This window comes from Octopus sinensis, linkage group LG2 (assembly GCF_006345805.1).
Source record: "Octopus sinensis linkage group LG2, ASM634580v1, whole genome shotgun sequence".
In the NCBI taxonomy this organism is placed as follows: Eukaryota; Metazoa; Mollusca; class Cephalopoda; order Octopoda; family Octopodidae; genus Octopus; species Octopus sinensis.
The window spans coordinates 119,465,498-119,474,379 of record NC_042998.1 but is presented as its reverse complement, the minus strand read 5'-3'; positions in this window follow the sequence as shown (position 1 = coordinate 119,474,379).

Sequence of the window (8,882 nt, the reverse complement as noted above, 5' to 3'; positions counted from 1 at the left end):
ATATCTGATACAAGAGACACACAACTACACGAGCTAAAGGATACACTCCTCAGCAGGAATTACCCACCATCCCTAATTAATATAGGTTTCCAACGCGCACTACAGCTCAACATCCACGAACTCAGACATCCCAAACGAAAGAATGAATTACAACTAAAAACCCTACCATACATATCTACAAACAACCCACTAAATAATGAGGTCTTCGACACCACCCTCCGGAACATACCTTTACTAAAAAGGAACCATAGAATGAATTAAATTCTCCAAACACACACCATCATAAAGAGCAAAAGACAGCCCAAGCCAATGAAAAGCATTCTAACACAAGCCCAAGTACACTCGCCAACAACACCGAAACCGACAATAAGAAGATGCTGAAAACCTAATTGTTGGTATATGCGTCAGCCTAATTGAGGGATCGGAGTTCTCTCTGAAGCCAGATCAGCATTTTACAGTGAAAAACAACTTCACATGTGCTTCGGAAAACCTGATATATGTGTTAACTTGCTCAGGGTGTCGAGAGCAATACATTAATCAAACTAAAAACATCCTATGCCAGAGGATGACCGTACATAGACTAAATTAAAATACAGGAATGCAGAAAAATAGCATTAGTGAACACATCGACATTTGCGTCACTAATGAACAACCCAACTTAAAAATTTTTCCCCACTACAAATTTAGGGACATGCAACCCATAATCAGCGCATTAGCAAAGGATCATATTTTATCGCAAAATATAAACCTCTTTTGAATGCTTCCACCACAGATGACACTACTATAGGGGTCATAGAATAATCCTCACAGAAATATTAAAAACGATAGATATATTAAGAACAGTTGCTACCCACGAATTTATCTAGAACAGTTCCTATTACTACAGCTGATACAACCGTTAAAGTAGATTCTACGGGCAGCCTCTACTACTGGGTAATACCACTCCCGTCTTCTTCTTCTTCTTCTTCTTCTTTCTTCTTCTTCTTCTCTTCTGCTGCTGCTGCTGCTGCTGCTGCTGCCTAAACCATCAAACTTCAGAACTAACTATATCTCTGCCCCCATAAATACAATTTTTCAGATCCGCTGCTACCTACCTTACGAGCCTTCACGACAGAAAGAAAGAGAAAGAGAGAGAGAGAGAGAGAGAGAGAGAGGGAGAGAGAGAGAAGAGAGAGAGAGAGAGAGGAAAAAAAGAAAATGCCCTAGCTATTTGAAGACTGGAAATGTCTACAAAGCATTTCATTTAATTTTTTTCTTCAATTTAATTGTTTTTCTTCTCAATATCCACCTTTCTTTTACTCTTAGTTGAAAAAGTCGAAAAGACAGAAACCGGCACTAACCGTTACAAATTGTATTTCGCGATAAGATTATTTAGTATTTTCTAGCTTTTCTTATACTTATAATATATTATATATATATATATATGTGGGTTGTGTGTGTGTGTGTGTGTGTGTGAGCGCGTGATATAATATATATATGTATATATATTACATATATATATATATATATGTATATGTATATGTATATATATATATTATATATGTATATTAAGTATATATATAGATATATATATATATATATATATATTATATATATATATTATATATATATTATATATATAATATATATATAATATATATATACTTTATTTAAAGCAGCAGAAAATTCAACAAAACCTGTTACTCTGAGTTTCCTGTTGCCGTTCATCGGACAGTTTTTGCTAGAATGGAACCGATATGTCAATTCTATCCAGACTAGTACAAACGCTACACCTTTAAAAATGGACTTGTTTGATTGGCCCCTTAGAAATAACGGTCAATTTTCGAGCGATAAACAAAAATGAGCTCAAATATATATATATATATAAAATTATAAAAATTATAAAATTCGAGGAAAAACCTTACATTGAATAAAATACATATTGACCTTAATGAAGGAAATATAATTAATACATGGAAATTGAAATTAAAATGTTAAAATGCATTAAAATATTACACGGCAATACATATTCATATTAAACTATACATATATATCAACATACACAGATAGATGCGTGCAAACCACATACATATACAGACGTATAAATATAAAGCTAAAATATACACACAAATGCATGTATACATATGTATATGCAATCTAGTTCGCACGCAAGCTAAAATCATGGATGGGGAAGTAGCGTTCTTATTTACGATGCAAAGTTGAAGACATGAGTAAATGAGGGGGACGTAAAGTTACATGACTCTATACAAGTATCGGATAGGTAGAGAAAAAACGAAAGAAAGGAAGAGAGAGAAAAAAAAAGAAAAAAAAAAAGAAAAAGGGGAAGGAAAAAAGAAGAAAAAAAGGAGGGGGAACGAAAGAAGAAAAATTATGTATACAAACTGTGTAACAACGTATACTGACACATATATATATAGAGACAAGTACGCAAACACACAAGTTCAAGTGAATACATACACATACAATCGTGTATGTGTGTGATTAAGTACAAACATACGCTCACTTACACATATACAGAGACGTATGCTTACAAATACATATTCGTGGCTATACACATATTTACATCAAAATTCTAGTTTTTGACATTGCTTTTTAAAAAATGGTGAGTGTAATAATAAAAATTATACGAAAGACATGTAAAATATAACACCCTATTTCGGATCATCTATAAATTAAAAATCAAAGTAAGCCTATACAATATAATAACATGAAATAAACTAATCCGAAGGTTTTTCCTAAGGAATATGTAGAAATATAAACAAAATAAACAATGAAATCTGCATAGCGCGAAACAAATCCATCGTTGCGTTTACATACTAGTCCAAGAATCAAAATAAAAATTTCAAAAATCAAAAATACAAAAAGAAAAAATATATACTCTATCCATATGGTATATTTACGTTTGACATTTTAAATGTGGTTGCGTGCCTGCATAAGTTCATCAGCTCACTTTGATTCAAAGAATTATTGTCTTTGAATAAAATATAAAGTTTCTTTAACAGGCAAAGATTGCATTTAAAATTATTCTTGTGTGCTCCATGTCTGTATGGTGCCGCTCTGTCCAGAATGCTCCATGTCACGTTGAAAGGTGGGGTTTCCTTTTCTTTTAGTTCCCAGACATATTTTGCTAGGCTGGTCCTCTTCCTATTTTCTGGGTATCTAAATGAATTTTTATGCGAATAAAATCGCGTTTTAAATTAATTTTCTGAAGCCCCTGTATATGTCTTGTATTCCGATGAGCCTTCTATTTGTACCTTGGCTCTATAAACTACCCCTTTTACTAGACATTTCCCTTCCAACGGACAGGAGGATTCATTTTTGAAATTGCATTTCTTAATGGGCTCGGCACCATGCTTAATATCAATCAGATTCCTATTATGCTGGCTAATGCAAGAGGCGAAAATGTCTGCAACAAGAATAGCAACCTTCAGGGGGTTCTTCTAAATATCCTATAGAATTTATGGTCCTGCTTAAAATGCCTAGAGACTAATTTCAAAATTCCTTACCTATATTAGTCTTTACGGCCAAATTGAAAGCGCGGTTGAACCACAAACTTTCCTGGTCCTAGTTCTTCGCGCAGCATTATTATCAGCATTAAGCAGGTTGTACTGACTTCTCAGAGAATCCACTATTCCTTAATGCGCTATCGTAATAAGGTGCAGCATTATGGAATGCTGCTCGTCCGAAGAAATTAAAGGTATTCTTCTAACCTACATTGCTGACTAAGTTCCTAAGGATAACTGGCGGATGGTTCGAATCTTTGCTAATATACGATATGATATATATATATATATATATATATATATATATAATATAATATATATATATATATATGTATATATATATATTATCAATAGAGGCAGTATTAATACTGAGAGAGTAATATTTATCTCCATTTGAACCTGGATGTTCTGTTATAATACTATACTGTGGTAGTTACATTGAGATTTTCTTCATGGTAACTATTGCAGTATAGATTGTTTTAACAGAACATCCACGTTTAAATGGGACTATCTATCTATCTATCTATCTATCTACCTACCTATCTATCTATCTATCTATCTATCTATCTATCTATCTATCTATCTATCTATCTATCTATCTATCTATCTATCTATCTATCTATCTATCTATATCTATCTGTGATACACGATCCTTATTGATCGTTTTTTACGATCCCTTTTGATCGAAAACCTACCCCACCTTTTTTTCCTCCCCCAAAAGAAAAGCTCTACTTTGTAATTTGTCCCCTCCATGTTCAGCCCCGTGGGGCTAATAAAGAAACATCTATCTATCTATCTATCTATCTATCTATCTATCTATCTATCTATCTATCTATCTATCTATCTATCTATCTATCTATCTATCTATCTATCTATCTATCTAACTGTACTCTCAGTTGTAACCTAGGTGGTAGTGTCAACTTGCATTATGTTTTATTTATGTGAAGAATTTTAAGTGTTAAATTTAACGTTTTTTTTTTAACCTGATATAACATTTTTGTTCACCAATAAAGAACACGTCTGAAATAGCTGTAGTGAACCTCAACCCATCTCAACCTTCTCTGAGTTAGATATGGAGCCTATAGTCGACTGTTGAATACGTGCCGTGAGTGTATCCCCGTGTGACTTCGCATACATGTTGTGTATTCGGTCATTACTTGTGAATGTGCGCTTAACTGGAAGGATAAATCCGTATTTTACTTTCCTAAATACGTGTATGTCCCTACACATTGTTAGAGCACAGATGCGCTATCTCCGACGCTACCGTCATTGCTATTTAAATACCTTGATTCTATCAATTCTGAAAATTATATATATATATAATTCGCTATTATTTTCTGTATTACTAGCTGTATACATACATATTGTACAAAATTTGATTCTTTTCACTATAATAGAGCTCTGTTGTTAATCGCATTGAATACAACTTGCACACAAAAAGAATGTATTTTGAATATAACTACGATCTCCTGTTAGCCATGCCGTATATATTGTAATTATTCGACTATTTCAACATATATTCTCATTATATTAACATGTTGTGCAGCAGAATGACACATTAATAAAGCCAGAAGTCGGAATATTCAACAGAAACTTATATAACTCCCACAGAATTAGGATATCGTTGTGAAAGAAAGCCGGTTCTTTTCGAGTTACAACATATGAAGGGCTTCCATGCAGTTTCCGTCCGCCTAATTTCACTCACAAGGCTGGAGTATAGCGGAGACTATAGTAAAGTACTTAACGAGTGCTTTTATTGTGATTTAGGAACTGAGATCTGGTGGTTGCAAAGTGAAATCTCTAACCACAAGGTTTTACTTGCATCAAATACAAAAATATCCATAAATAGACAGACGGGGACACACACACACACACACACACACACACACACACACACACTACACACACACACACACACACACACACACACACACGCACGCACGCACGCACACACACACACGACTGTGAGGGGATTTGGTAAACGGAAACGGAAAGAAGCCAGTCGAACATGGGTGTGTGTGTGTGTGTGTACGTATGAATTATGTATATAAATTTGTGTGTTTGTGTTTGTGTTTTTTCCAACCACCGCTTGACAACTGGTTGTCTCCCCGTAACTTTGTGGTTTGACAAATATTATATACATATATGTATATATGTATATATCTATATATATATAGTATATATATATATATATATAATATATTATATATATATATATATACATATCTATAATCTAGGCAGATAGCAATAAAACAATCAGTTTTAAACGAATTTGGTTAACTATATCAAACAATCAGATATCAAAAATGCATATATATATATGTAAGTACATGTATATAGACAGACGTGACAGAAGTAAATAGACACCCCATAAAACATCGTTTTATGTTTATTCTAACTTGTAAAGGTTTATATTTTGTATTAATTGACTTTTCTATGTTTCAGATTCTGTATGTGACTGTTTAATCATGCCATGTACAAAAGAAGTTTGGGAACTGTCTGAATTTCAAAGAGGCCCTGATGTGGGTAATTCTGAAGGTGGACATAGCGCAAAATCGCAGAAAACCTTAGGATCCCGCTTTCTACAATTAATAGAGTGATTGTGCAATTCACCAGAGAGGGATAGGAGTCCGGATCATCTCGTCCCGATCAACCAGGATCCTCTGACAGGACCATTCTCTTTGTTAAGAGAAGTGTGGAGGATAGTCCTCGTTGCAAGGCTCCTGACATAGCAGAACAAGTTGATGTCAGTCCCAGAACAGCTGTCAAATTTGGTTACTATGGCAGAGCAGCAAGAAGGAGACCACTTCTTCGACCAGCCAACATCAAGCGGAGAAAAGATTGAGCCAGCGAGATGGTGGAGAGGCCACTAGCATTTTGGGACATTGTCATACACTCACTCACGTATATACATTGTCATACACTCACTCACGTATATACAAACAAAAGCACACACAATTGCAGTTACATATTCTGTAATAAGATACATATGAACTCTACAGGATACATCATAATTAGTCTTAGCGAAATATTTTTCACCAAAAGTTTTCAGCAAATACTCATACAAATTATGAATTATTTGTGGCTTCGATAGAATTCTATAAAGTAAAAGTATAGATGCAAAATATGAAGTTTTATTTCACTATACAAATGCAATATATTTGATTTTACTTCGTATAAAGGTTTGGGCTTCAGGAAGTTCTGTTTCGAAAACCGTATCTCTCTTCAGGCAGTGTAAAAGAGAATCCTTCTGATCAGAACGGAAAAATGTGGTGAAGAACAGGCGCGTTTATAACTAATTCGTTGAAAATGTCAAGTAAGGAAAAGCTATCTGAAAGTGTTCAACATGGTGTTTATTTCCCTAAGGTACACATGGTAAGAAAGCATTTTCGAACTTCGTAAGATATAGTCTTAGCGAGGTATTTTTTAACAAATGCTCTCAACAAATATCATATAAACTGTGATGCGTTTGGGCTTATGACGTTAGTACATGTGTGAAAGACGGTAAAAAAATGACAATAACATGATACATAGGAAATATGTGTGATTTCACTTCGTAGCAAGTATTTCGCTAGAGAAAGTTCTATTTGAAGTACTGCATCTCTCTTCAAGAAGTGCAAAAAGACAGAAATCCTTTTGTAATCCGCATTCACAATTGGTTAAATATAAACTGTCCGGAAGGGGCAAATGTGTATTCCCAGCTAGAAAGATATGTATGTGTATGTATGTATGCGTATGTATGTATGTATGTATGTATGTATGTATGTATGTATGTATGTATGTATGTATGTATGTATGTATGTATGATGTATATATGTGTGTGTACCAAACTGGATATAAATGCAGGCGTGTTTGTGTGTGTGTGTATATATTATATCTATCCTCATATGTACATGCATACATACACACATATGCTCACATACATACATACATGCATACATACACACACATATATATATATACATATATACATACACACACACACATATATATAAACATACATATATATAACTTCTAAATTGGAGTGAGACAGCATGTTCTTTGTCTATCTCCTTAACTTCTTGGAGATTTTAGGTATAATTATACTAATGTGTCCATCTGTTCTAATTTAATTAAATTCTCTGTCTTTGTGCAGCTGAAGATTGCTCTGGATTTTAACTTGATGTAATGATTGCATTGTTCAATTAAATGGAGTTGCATGAAACGATCGTACTGCATTACCACTGGATATCTTTGTTGCTTATTTTGATTATATATATATATATATATATATAGATATATATATATATATATATATATATATATACATATATCATAAATTTTCCGTCGGCTTTTCATCTGATGATGATTGTGCACCCGCAGACAAAGAGAAATATATATATGGAAATAAAAGAGGAGGAAAAAAAAAAAAGAAGCGTATTGCTAATTCACGTAGACTGTGACTGAGAAAGCCTATTCGGTTAGAGAAGTGTTGAAAAACCTTTGCATGCTTAATATAATAAACGAAATAGCACATGTACACATAAACATAGACATAAACACACATACATAGATTTATAATCATACGTATATATATAAACACACATACATAAACGCATACATACACACATATATAAATGTACATACTCTCTTACTTTTTTTATTAGCTTCAGCTCATGAGCCGTGGCATGTTATACATAAATACATGCATGTATATACATAAATACATTTATACACACATATGTATGTGCATACAAATTGTAAACAAGGTTACAATCATACGTTTATTAAATATATTTCAGCCTTTTTGCGAAAATCGACTCCGGGTAAAACAAAAGGCTCTTAGCAGACAGAAAATATAAGACGAATAATTTAATTGATTAGGTTTGGCTATGATTAAATCCATCACTGGGATTCGATTGCATTTCTTTGTATGCTGAGAGAATATAGTGATCAATACCATAGAAATAATCTAAGCATGGTCAGGTTTGGTTCGACCTTATTTACAATATATTTATCAAATAGATGTACACAAGCCTATACACAACACACATACATGCATACATACATACATACACACAAATATACATACAAACATATTTAGATACATGAATACATGCATTGCATTCTATTCATGCATATATATGTGTAATATGCATATACATTATATATATCTATACTATATATATATATATTATATATATATATATTATATATTATATATATATATATATACACATACCATGCATATACATCCATATGAATATACTTATGTATATACATATGTATATGTATATACATCCATATAAATACATGTACATACACAACACATACATACATGACAATTACAGGTATATCATATATTCTTTTCTACTCTAGGTAAAGGCCCGAAATTTTGGG